Source organism: Sciurus carolinensis, chromosome 3 (assembly GCF_902686445.1).
Source record: "Sciurus carolinensis chromosome 3, mSciCar1.2, whole genome shotgun sequence".
NCBI lineage: Eukaryota > Metazoa > Chordata > Mammalia > Rodentia > Sciuridae > Sciurus > Sciurus carolinensis.
In genome coordinates this window covers 23003875-23016155 of record NC_062215.1, presented here as the reverse complement: position 1 = coordinate 23016155, position 12281 = coordinate 23003875, and positions in this window count along the sequence as shown.

Here is a 12281-nt window from a genome sequence, read left to right as displayed (position 1 = left end):
TATGCGCCCGCCCCCCATCCCCCACCCCCTCCCCCCGCCGGCCCCAGCCGGGCACCCGGAGGCCCCTCCGCCCAGTCCTCGCCTCCCAACTTTGATTTAGGAGGTCGCTTGGTCCCTCCCCCTTCTCTCCGCTGCTCCCCCGCGCCGCTATGCAAATCAAGCTTCTCAGCTATTGGTTGCCTTGGTGGCCAGGAGGGCAAACTGGGTGGAGTCTTGGGGGGCTCGACACGATGGGGTGGAGCTTGACATCCTGGGGTGGGGCTTGAGGGGTAAAGAAGTAGAGGGGGTAGTTTTACACTGAAAAACCTGGGATGGGGGCGTGACAAGATTGAAGGAAGTCTGGAATGATCATAGTAGTCTGGATGGGGTTGCAGAAATAGAAATGAGTTGGAGCTGCAGCAAGATGGCTGAGCATGAGATCGAAGTAAGGACTTCCTGATAGTGCAGATCAGAAGATGCACTGGTGAAGGAAGACTGAGAATCCGTCCTCCTCATTAACTGGGTTCCTCTCTCCCCTGGAGAGGCTGTTTTCAAATATACATACCTCTGGACTATGACTAGGGGTTTTCTGAAGCAGAGAAAAGACAGCTTAATGGGCCAAAAGCTAGGCCAGACAATCCTTGTGGATGGAGAGCTGGACAACTATAAGCCTTTCCAGTCTTGGTGTCTGGACTTCAGCAGGGAAGGGTTCTCTCAGTCCTCATACCTAAAGTCCCCAAGCCTCTCTAAGGGGCATCCTCCTAAGATCCCACCAAGACTGGAGTTAGATCAGGAGTAGGAACCATGGGGGAAGTGGTCTTCATTTTCCAAAGCATCCATTCCCTGCTTAGTCTGAAGATGCTTCCAGGGTACACTGATTCCTCCGGACGATTTTCCCAAGTACTCCCTCACCTCCAGCCCTGCTTTTATTCTGCCCCTTCCACTAATAGGTCCAGCTTCATCTCTTGGCCTGTCCAAGGAGAGAGACAGTTGGTGTTGCAGGTATCCCTTCCCTCGGTGTGGGTGGAGAGGCTTCTGGGTTTAAGTCTGCCTCCCCTTCTGCCGAGGATGGCAAGAGGAGGGATAGTACTCAGTGGTCCTGCCTTTATACAACCCCTGAAGAACAGGTGCTGACTGCTTCTCCACCCTCAGTCATCCGCTTGATCACTGTCCTCTCAAGGATGAGCTCACCATTGGAGTACTGCTAAGGGTACCGCCTCTAGGAATAGAGGGGTTTTCGTTTTTTTTTTTTTTTTTTTTTTTTTTTTTTTTTTTTTGTCTTTAGCAGAAGTGGGACAAGGGCGGATGTGAGGGTTTGTGGCTATGGGGGATTGGTCCCCTCTCCCTCCAGATCCACCGCATCTGCAGACTCCCTCTGATTTTCACCTTTCCTGAAAGGAGCTGGGGTGGAGCCCATGAACCCTGAGCTCATTCCTCAAACCAGTCTCCCCAGCGGCCCACTCAGTACCGGCCTTCTAAGAATCTCACCCCTCCTTGCCCTGTTCGGGCCAGCCTGACTTCTCCTTCCTGGGCAGCTCAGATTACAGTGCTTGGAGCACCTATGATGGGGTCATCAGGCTGTGTATCTGTCCCAGGCTGAAACAATCAGGAGCTTTTCTTGGTCTGGAGACTTTCTGTGGAGATACCCCTCTCCCCCATCCCAAAGAGATGGGGTTTGGGGTTCCTCTGGATCCAATTCCTGTAGAATCACTGAGGGTGTGTGCTGAGGCAGGTAATAAAATCCTTTAGAGCCTTGATTCCTTTATCTGCAAGATGGTGGCTGCGCCATTGTAACCTCGTTGCTGGAGCATGCTGGCGGCTCACAGGATGGCACTCAGCCCAGCCAAGACAGCCAAGGAGAGTTCTTTTTTTTTTTTTTTTTTTTTTTCTTTTTCCTTCCCCCTTTTCTTTTGGGAAATTTGTACCTTCCCATTGCTTTCTGTGAGGCAGGAAGAAGAAAAATGACTTCTTTCCCTCACTTTCCTTGACTATTTGGAGCCTAGCATTCCATGGAAGAACCTATGGAGAAGAGGTTATCCATGGACAGAATTCCCAGGGGAACCAGGGGTAACAGCGACCAAAGAAAGCCAGGGAAGTTGGTGGCCCTGGGTCCATCTGGTCTGAGCATTAGAAGTCTGAGGTGGGGCCAACATGGAGAAGGCAGGGGGCTGGATCCTATGACCTCTGGATGTCCTTCCTGGCTGCAGCCTTTGTGTTTCAGAGCGGTCTTTCATGAACTAAGTCTGAGTCATTGCTCTCAGTGCCGACGACTCCCACTGCAGTGGCTCAGAGATGGCAGCAGCAGTCTGGCCTGCTTCTCCTGGGGAGGGAGGACCCCGTCCTCTCTCAGATTGGGAGGGTAGAAATGAGGTGTAGGCTAAGAGAGGACCAGGCGCTCCAGGAGGGGAAAGGGCAGTCACACTGTACAAGGGCTTGCTCAGAAATGGGCAAAGGACTATTTGCCTCTTACTAGGAGAGCTGAGCCAGTGAGAGTGTACACTGAGCTCGGGTGCCAAGAGACAGAGGGATGGACCAGATGACCTCAAGGCTGAGTGTGGTGCAGTATCCAGCACAATGTCTTCACCTGGGTTCTTCACCTCTTTTTCCTATTTTATGACCTTGGGCAGAGAGTTCATCTCTGGAGGGACTTTGGTTTTCTTCTGTTCAAATTGGCAGAGCTGGATTAGAGTATGTAGAAATGAGGAGATGGACTAAAATAGGGGCAAAGCTGCACAGTGGCGTGGGCCTGTAGTCCCTGCTACTCTGGTGGCCCAGGCAGGAGAACTGCTTGAACCCAGGAGGTTTAAACCAATCTGGACAACATAGTGAGACCCTGTTTCAAAAACAAAAACAAAAATGGGGTTGGGGGGGGGGGCTGGTGCACAGTGAAGCAGGCCTGTGATCCCAGTGACTTGGGAGGCTGAGAGAGGAGGATTGCAAGTTCAAAGCCAGACTCAGCAACTTAGTGAAAACCTAAGCAAATTAATGAGACCCTGTCTCAAAATAAATAAATAAATAAAAAGGGCTGGAGATATAGCTCAGTGTTTAAGTGTCCCTGGGTTAAATCTCCAGTTCCAAAGGTGGGGGAGCAATAAGGCTATATCTCTTAGTGTTCTTTAGATATCAAATGAGTGAATATATGTAAACAGCTGGACCCAGTAGGAATACAATAAATGAATATTTATTTATTTATTTATTTATTTATTTATTTATTTATTTATTTTGCTGAGGACTGAACCCTGTGCCTCACATGTGCTAGGCAAGAGCTCTACCACTGAGCCACAACCCCAGCAATAAATGGATATTATTATTGCTGTTTCTGGGGATGCTTAACTTTGTGGCTGAGCTTAAGGGAATCATGAACTCCTTGAAGCTGGGTAAGGTTTTAGGGGATAATAAACATTTTCTGGGAGAAAGAACAGAAAATGGACAGCAGGTGGTTTACCTGTCTCAGAAAGTTCAGAGCTTTCATCTGCTTTTCAGAGAATCTGAGATCCCCAAAAGATTAAGAAATACTGGTCTGAATGACCTTTAGGGGCTGTCCCTCTACTCCAAGTGGTTGAGATTCTCTAACGTGAAAAACTGCTTCTCCTTCTCTTGAGGACTGACATCTTTTCTCCCAGAAACTCCTCCAAGCCAAGCTGCCCTGCTAAGACCTGTCTGTTCCATGGGTCATCAAGGTCAGCCCTAGCTGAGGAAGAGTGGCTAGCTTCAGCACCAGGGCATCCAGGGTGGAGTAGTCAGCCCTGGCTGTGAGCAGAGCCTGGGTTCACATCTTCCAGGTGAAGAGAAGATGGGGCCCGAGCTCACAGGGCGGGAGGCAGAGGGCACAGTGAGAGTCCTGGTCTCATCCCTGCCTTCTCTACCAGTCCCACTGGCCCTCCTGCGGCCCCAGAGGCAGACACTACTCTAATGAGCTAAGGCCCATGGCAGGCAGCTGTAATTATGATTTTATGGAAATACAGAGAAGACTCTTACGCAAGTGCCTGACACACTTCCCAGCGGTGGCATCTGGGACAGCCAGGTCCCCAGGGGCTGGAGGGAGGCCCCCACCCCCTGCTGCCACCAGCCCCTGGCACTCAGGTTGCTGGCATACAGCCGCCCTCCCACTGCCTGTGGCCCTGTCCCTGACACACCCTGGGTGAGCTGTTCCCTCTCTCTGCCTGGGGCTTCCTGGAGGGGAACAACATGGACTTTGGTGTGTGCACCCTCCTCCCCATGACCCTCACAGCCCCCTGCCCACCACAAAGTCCAGGCTCCCTAGGAGACCTCTTCTTGTGTGAGACAACAATGGTGTTGTGGATGTTTCCTTCTGTTCAATGAAAAAAATCTCTCCAGGGAAGATGACGTTCCCTCTTTTCTGTTTCTTTTCTCCTTGAGGTGGGACACAGGGCTGACAGTAGTCAGTGGGTCATGGTCCTCACTGCCCTTCCTGCCCCGCATGCCTCTGAGAGTGTTCAAAACCCTTCTTTCCTTCTCTAGTCCATTCCCCCACCCACCCACAAAGTACTTGTTACCAAGGTAACAGTTATGTCATCAATTTGGGGTGAGCAAACTGACAGAGCTAGTTAAGGAGGGATGATTAGGGGGTCAGAATTTTGGAGAGATGAGCATTGTGGGTCCTCAGAGTCTCCAAAGAGGATCGTTTTCTGGAAAAGAGGCTGGCACAGACTGGGTGGGGCTGCACCGAGGAAGGACAGAGAGGAGGGTGGATGAAGTGTGGGCACAGCTGGGCCTGGTGTAAGAGGCGAGGGTGCCCCTGGCTTACTGTGGGAAGAAGTGCAAGTATCCTGGGAGGCATCAGGGCAGAGGATGGGCCTGCCTTCACCTCCTCCCTCAGGGCTGGCTCCTTGGGAAATGGTCTCTGGCTGGCAGGATCTGGGCCCAACTGTGGCTCAGCAAGCCTGGCCCCTACAGACCACACAGGAATCAGCTCTAGATGTCCTCCATGTGAGTCCAGGCGTTTGAGGGTCTACATTAAGACATCCAAGATATGAGATCCTACCACATTCTTGGAGTGGTTCTGGGCACCAGGGATGATTGGTTCCTATATTCAAGGTCCTCCTGTAAATCCTGACCCAGGAAGCACTGTGATATAGAAACCTCTTTGAGTCAACCTGGGTATACTTCAAAAGTGACTGTCAGGGGCTGGGGTTATAGCTCAGTTGGTAGAGTGCTTGCCTCGCATGCATAAAGCCCTGGGTTCAATCCCCAGCACCACAAAAAAGAGGCTGTCAAATGGACTATAAGGAAGAGGCGACTAGAATATTCTAGAACAGAGGGAAGAGCCTGGATGAATGATCTCACCCACTGGGCCAGGAAGCTGGGTTTTCCTGTACAAATAGAATTCTCAAACATACTCACTGGAACCCAGCTGGAACAATCTAGAGGTACCATGGGCTAGGGAGTGGGGAGAAGGCAAAGTGGTTCACTGAGAATTTGAAAGGAATTTAAAGACATGACTCTAGCTCAGTGGTAGAGCACCTACTTAGCATGAGTTTGTGGCCCTGGGTTCTACCCTCAATAATGTAGAAAGCAAGCAAGACATAACTCTATAGTAAACTTTTATGCAAGCCTTACATTTGACTCCATATTGGTTTTTCTAACAAAATATTATTTAAGCACTAACCATTATGTGCCACTGCTGGCCTAGAAGACTGGCCATGCTTGCTCAGGGGCTTCCTTAGCCCAGTTTGAGAATGGTACTGAGAGCCATTGGGGGCCATGGAGGGCTCTCTACAGAGGAGCGACTCAGCCATTCCTGTCTCAGGGAGACCCCATCACCTCCCAAGGACAGTGCACCGCACACACAGTAATAGGCTCCTAGCGCTGCTCTGGCCAAGGCTGCACCATGGGGATGGATTAGATTCAGTATGGTACCTTGGCTTGGGTGATTATGTAGGTGTGCAGGACAGTGAGGTGGCTCAGGCTCCAGTCCACTCCCTGCTAGCTTGGGACCTTGGACAAGTTACACAGCCCTTTCCTTATCTGTAAGTGAGATCTATCCTAGCTCTCAAGGTGGTTGAAAATGTACAGTGGGGAGCTGGACCCAGTGGCGCACGCCTGTAATCCCGGTGACTCAGGAGGCTGAGGCAGGAGGATCCCAAGTTCAAGGCCAGCCTCAGCAACTTCATGAGACCCTGTCTCAAAATAAAAAATAAAAAGGGCTGGGGAGGTGGCTCAGTGGTTAAGTGCCCCTGGGTTCAATCCCTGGTGCAGTGTGACAGGAGCTCCTCCAGTGGATGGTTCAACCCAAATCCTCAGGGCAGGCTCCTCTGCTTGTGGGGCTCCCCCTTCCTGCACACTCCACAGGCTGCTCAACCCAAGGGAGTCCCAACTCAAGCTGGATGCCTGTTCAGAGTCCACGGCCTCTAGGATAAGACACAAATCCTGTTTCCTACCCATCTACCATGTCATCTGTCACAACCACAGCAGCCCAGCCACATCTCTCATGTAACTCATCCACAGGGCCCAGAGACCAGAATTAGGGGTACCCAAGAAAGAAGCTGCCCCAGAGACTGCCTCTTTGGGTGTTGTTGAATGAGTGAATGAATGAACGAGAAATGTTTTTTCTCTCAGTCTCTCTTTCTTTGGAGGAGAGGTAGACCTCCCCCTCTAGCTTTTCAGATTAGACTATTGCCTGGGACTTGTTTTAAAATCCCATGGTGTACGGGCAACATCCCCAGGCCTTCTTATTATTTTATTTGATTTGATTTGAAACAGGGTGGTTGGCTTCAAACTTGTAATCCTCCTGCCTCTGCCTCCCAGGCATGAGCCACCCAATCCAGCAAGAAGCAAGAGTATTTTAATATAGAGACCAGCCTCCGCAACTGAGCTAGTCCCTGGGTCAAAAATAAAAAAATAAGTAAAAATACATACATAAATAAAAAGGCCAGGGATGTGTCAGAGTGGTAAAAGCACCGCTGGGTTGAAGAAAAAATAGTATTTGCCACACAAGATGGAATGTTTGCAAGGCACTCTGAAGTCATACTGAGCACTGAAGAACAGTTTATTAACTAGACAGACCTTCTACATGTGTTATTTTACGTAAATAAACCTATACTTTATCCGGTGCCACTGACAGCAATTGGGAGGCTGAAGCCGGAAGATTGAAAGTTCGAGGCCAGCCTCTGCAACTTAGTAAGATCCTGTCTCAAAATAAAATCAAATAAAAGGGCTGGGGACATAACTCAGCGATAGAGTGCCCCTGGGTTTAGTCCCCAGTATCACAAAAAGAAACAACAAAAAAATTTTTTTTTTCCGTACTGGGGATGGTTGAATAAAGGCCTGTTTGAACCAAGTGGCTAAGTAGGTGCTCTCCCACTTGCCCCCAATCCAAACCCGTACTTTTTTATTTTTATTTTTTTAATTAAAAATTTTTGTTTAGTTGCAGAAGGACACAAAACCTTTATTTTATTTAATTTTATGTGGTGTTGAGGCTAGAACCCAGGGCCTCACACATGCTAGGCAAGCTCTTCACCACTGAGCCACAACTGCAACCCCCGCAAAACGTGTACTTTTAAGTGTTAAATAACCTATAATGTATCAGGTGCTAGGATACAATGTTGAAAAAGATAACGCATCTCCAGAGAGCTCCATTAATGTCTCTATCCATGGCAGAGAGGCTCACATTGTCCCTTTTGTAGTTACAGCATGAGGCTCAGAAAGCCAAGCCCACACAGTTGTGCTTGAACTCACAGCGTGTGTCGTGGAAAACATGCGCTTAACGCCAGCGCTGGTGCAGCTTAGTCCCTTCCCTCAAGGCATCCCCACTCCGGTGGGAAAACAGACATTACACAAAGCAGACAGAGAATGAACTGCACATCTATAACTTCCACGACAGGATTCGGTACTACCACGAAGCACAGCGACAGGGCGTGGAGAAAGCAAGCGCCACGAGACTGGGCTGTAGGCAGCAAGTTAGAGACAGGAGCAGAGCCTTCCGGAACAGACACTTCCCGGGGATGCCGGGCGGCGAGGAGTAGGTGGAGGGTTTGAGCAAGGCCCGCGCGCCGTCTGCCTCCAGAGGGCGCTGGTGAGCGCCACAGTGCCCTGTGGATCCCCACACACGCGGGCCTCAGAGCCACTGACTGGGAGGAGGGGCTGCATATATTTGCATATACAGACATGCAAACCACAAGGTGATTGCCATAGGGTATTGTCAGCGTGTGTGTGCGCGCGTGTGTGTGTGTGTATGTGTTTTCCCGTGCCTCATTGTGTCGGAAAAATCCCACGTGACTTTTTTCCTTTTAATTAATCCTTCCCCACGTTCTCTTCTCCACTCCTTTCTTCATCATTTTGAATGGAACTCGGAGACCAGTCCTTCTGGACTCCATTGTGGGGAAGCAACGGGTATCTGAGCTCAGGAGAGGGCAGGACTCCTGGGCACACGGTAGCACTCAGTATCATTTTGTTGAATGAATGGATGAATAAGAAATGCTTCCCTGTTTTTTGTTTGTTTTTGGTACTGGAGATTGAGCCCAGGGGCACTTTACCTCTGAGCCCTTTTTATTTTTTTATTTTAAGACAGGATCTTGCTACATTGCTTTATGCCTTGCTAAATTGCTGAGACTGGCCTTGAACTTGAGATCCTTCTGCCTCAGCCTCCAGAGAGACTGGAATTACAGGTGTGGACCACCAGGCCTGGCTCTCAACTGTCTACCTGTGAGTGTCGACCTCTCTCTCTATGGTTCTCTAGATTGAAATGTTGCCTGGGACACAAAACAAAACAAAACATTTTGGTGAGAGGAAAAGGATGTTGAAGTGTTATTTTTCATCACTTTTTACAGATAAAAAGTCACTGTGGTCCTGGGGCTGTACTTATTGGTAAAGTGTGCTTTCAGCATGCTGGAAGCCCTGGCTTTGATTTTCAGCATCCAAAAACAAAACCAAAAAAGTTACTTTGTAGTCTTAGGGGTCCCCTAAAAGCGTGTCATTAGGATGGAGTTAGGTCAAGGCCTAGAAAATGATAGAACATTTCAGGTGAGAAAGAGTCCATTAAAAAAGAAAAGCAGGACTTAAAATAAATCCAAAATTTCTGATCAACCATTAACATTTTTAAATTGTAACTTTACCTTAAAAATTAAAATTAGAGCTAGGAACGGTGGTACACACTTGTAATCCCAGCAGCTTGGGAGGCTGAGGCAGGAGGATTGCAAGTTCAAAGCCAGTCTCAGCAATATAGTGAGGCCATAAACAATTTAACAAGACCCTGTCTCTAAATAAATCATTTATTTATCTATCTATTTATTTATTTATTTATTTATACCAGGGATTGAACTCAAGGGCACTCAACCACTCAGTCACATCTCCAGCCTTTTCTATATTTTATTTAGAGACAGGTTCTCACTATGTTGCTTAGGGCCACGCTAAGTTGCCGAGGCTGGCTTTGAACTCATGATCCTCCTGCGTCAGTCTCTGGAACCTCTGGGATTACAGGAATGGGCTACCATGCTTGGCATCTAAATAAAATATATTTGAAAGGTCTGAGGATGTGGTTCAGTGGTTAAGTGCTCCTGGGTTTAATCTCTGGTACCAAATCAAACCAAACAAAATTAAAATTAGAGCCAGGCATAGTGGTACATGCCTGTAATCCCAGCAGTTCCAAAAGTCAAGGTGAAAGGATTGCAAATTCAAGACCAACCTCAGAAACTTGGCAAGACCCTATCTTAAAATGAAAAATAAAAAATAAAAAGGGCTGGGGATGTAGCTCAGTATTTGCCGAGAATGTGCATAGCCCTGTGCTCAATCCCCAATAACCCCAAAAATTTATTAGAAAAAAATTGCATCAAAAATTGTCCTTAGGGCTGGAATTGTGCCCCAGTGGTAGAGCACTTGCCTAGTGCATGTGAGGCACTAGGTTCGATTCTCAGCACCACATACAAATAAATGAATAAAATAAAGTTCTATCTATATCTAAAATAATATTTTTAAAAATTGTCCTTAAAATGATCTGTGTGAGTGGAGTTTCTGAAATTGTCATGTCTGTACCCCAGAATTAGGTTCTGGTAAGGACATGGGTGTCCTTGACTCCACAGGATTTTCTTGAATCCTCACTGCCACATGAACAGGAATGGAGGCCTTGCCCCTGTTTTACAGGTGAGAAACTATATTCAGAAATATAAAGAACTAGCCAGGTGCAGTGGCACACACCTGTAATCCCAGTGGCTCAGCTAGCTGAGGCAGGAGGATCGAAAGTTTGGGGCTGGCCTCTGCAACTAAAGGAGGCCCTAAGCAATTTAGCGAGACCCTGTCTCTAAATAAAAAGATAAAAAGGGCTGGGGATGGGGTTCAGTGTCCCTTGGTCCAATTTCTAGTAAGAAAGGAAGGAAAGAAAAAAAAAGGGGGGGGGGGGAGGAAGAGAAGGGAGAGAAGGGAGTGAGGGAGGAAGAAAGGGAGGGAGGGAAGGAAGGAAGGACGGGCAGTCTGGGCAGTGTCCCTGCCTCACTTTGCTTGCACCCTTCCAGGGTCTGAGCCTCCTCTGGCCGAAGGATGGGTGCTCAGACCCCGTGCTGTGCCTGACCAGAGTGCAGAGCAAAATGAGTGGGGTGGGGGCTGCAAGCAGTGCAGCTCCCTCTACCTGGAGCCCAGGTTTTTCCCCCTTGACAGAGGGCCAAGGAGAGCTGGGAATAGGCAGTGACACTAGATGGGGAGACCCTGAGAAAGGTGGGAGGAGGGTGTCACAGAGACTGAGACAATATAGAAGCTTTGGAGAGGGCCCAGGTACCAGGAGACAGAGGTGCCAGCCCAGGGATCTGGTAACCTCTTTGGCTTTTTCTGGGGAGAAGCTCCCAGAATATAGAACTTAGATAGCTTAGGGTCACATGAGAGCAGGCCATGTTTTTGTAGCCCTGTCTCTGCTCTCTGCAAGGGCCTTGGTGGCAAAGGAGGCTGGGCTGTCTGTGCACAGTGAGAACAGGGGCTGGCTGTATTTGTCCATAAACACAGTCCGTTCCATACCCCAGGACAGGGAAGGAGCAGAGACCAGTCCCACTATAGCTTCTGGGCAGCCCCCTCTTCTGAGCACCCACTTCCAGTATTTCCACAGCGAGCTGGACTGTGTTCTATAAACTCTAGTACCCAGTGAAGGACAAACGTCCTGTCACCACTGTGCCTGTGTGTGTGTGTGTGTGAGATCAGGCAGTGGGGGAGCAGGGAGGACAGTGGATTCATATGATGCTGTGTATTGCTTGTCCTGTCTGGTAGAGTGGACAGGTCCCTCTTGTGGGGTCATGTGAAGGTCCAGGTCCAGTAGCCTCCAGGATTCTGTGTATCTTATGGATCTGGGGGCAATCTTGAAGCTTGAGGGTGCCCCTCACTCTCTTGGCCTCTTAGGGACAGTAGGGGAGCAAGTGTCCATCTTATGACTTTGTTTTGCTGTACTACCATCTCCTCTTTCAGTTAATGGTGGTGGGGAGCTATGGGACATCGGCTCTTGATTCTCTCCAGCTTGGGCTGTCCCAGCAGACCCTGACTTTCCCAGAACCTCTGGTGCCTAGTCAGGAAATAGCCCCAGCCTGTGCCCTACCCTCTCATGGGTTTGTGTATAAAGGCTGAGGCTGAGGCCCAGTGGGTCCAGCCCAACGCTGTGCTGATATGCTACCCAACTGGCCTTATTCCCTTCCTAAGATGCTGTTCTGACACAATCAGCCAGAGTACCTATGGCCCAGTCCTCAGGAACTGTACCTGGGACTCTCCAGCAGATCCCTGTCCTCTCTGAAGTCCCTTGTCAAACATTGGGGCAGATATGTAAGGTCATCCATCTCAAGCCAAGGGGAACAGTCTTCCTGCTCTTGAACTTTTTTGGAGGTAGGGAAGTGGTCACATGTCCCGGCATTGGTTTGTTCTATAATCCTAACTACTCAGGAGGCTGATGCACGAGCATCACAAGTTTGAGGCCATCTTAGGGCAACTTGGCAAGATCCTGTCTCAAAATAAAAAATAAAAAGGGTCGGAGACGTAACTCAGTGGGAGAGCACTTGTTTAGTATGTGGGTGGCTGGGGTGGGTATTTCAATCCCCAGAGCTGGAAAAAAAAATGCCACTGGAGTTTTGTAGGTCCTGGGGCATCCCAAACACACTGACCACCCAGGATGTTTCTCTCAGGCATTTGCTGGGTACCAGGCAAGCCTTGGGGTTGCAAACCAAGTAATTAACAGCAGCCATTCAGTGAAACATCTGGAGTTAGCATCTTCACGAGGTCTCCTGGAGGCCAGGGCACTGGAGAGGGCTCTCAGACCTTGCTGCCACTTGGGCATTGCTGCAGGAAGCAGTGTTCCCTGGAGGGAAGGGCTGGCGATAGAG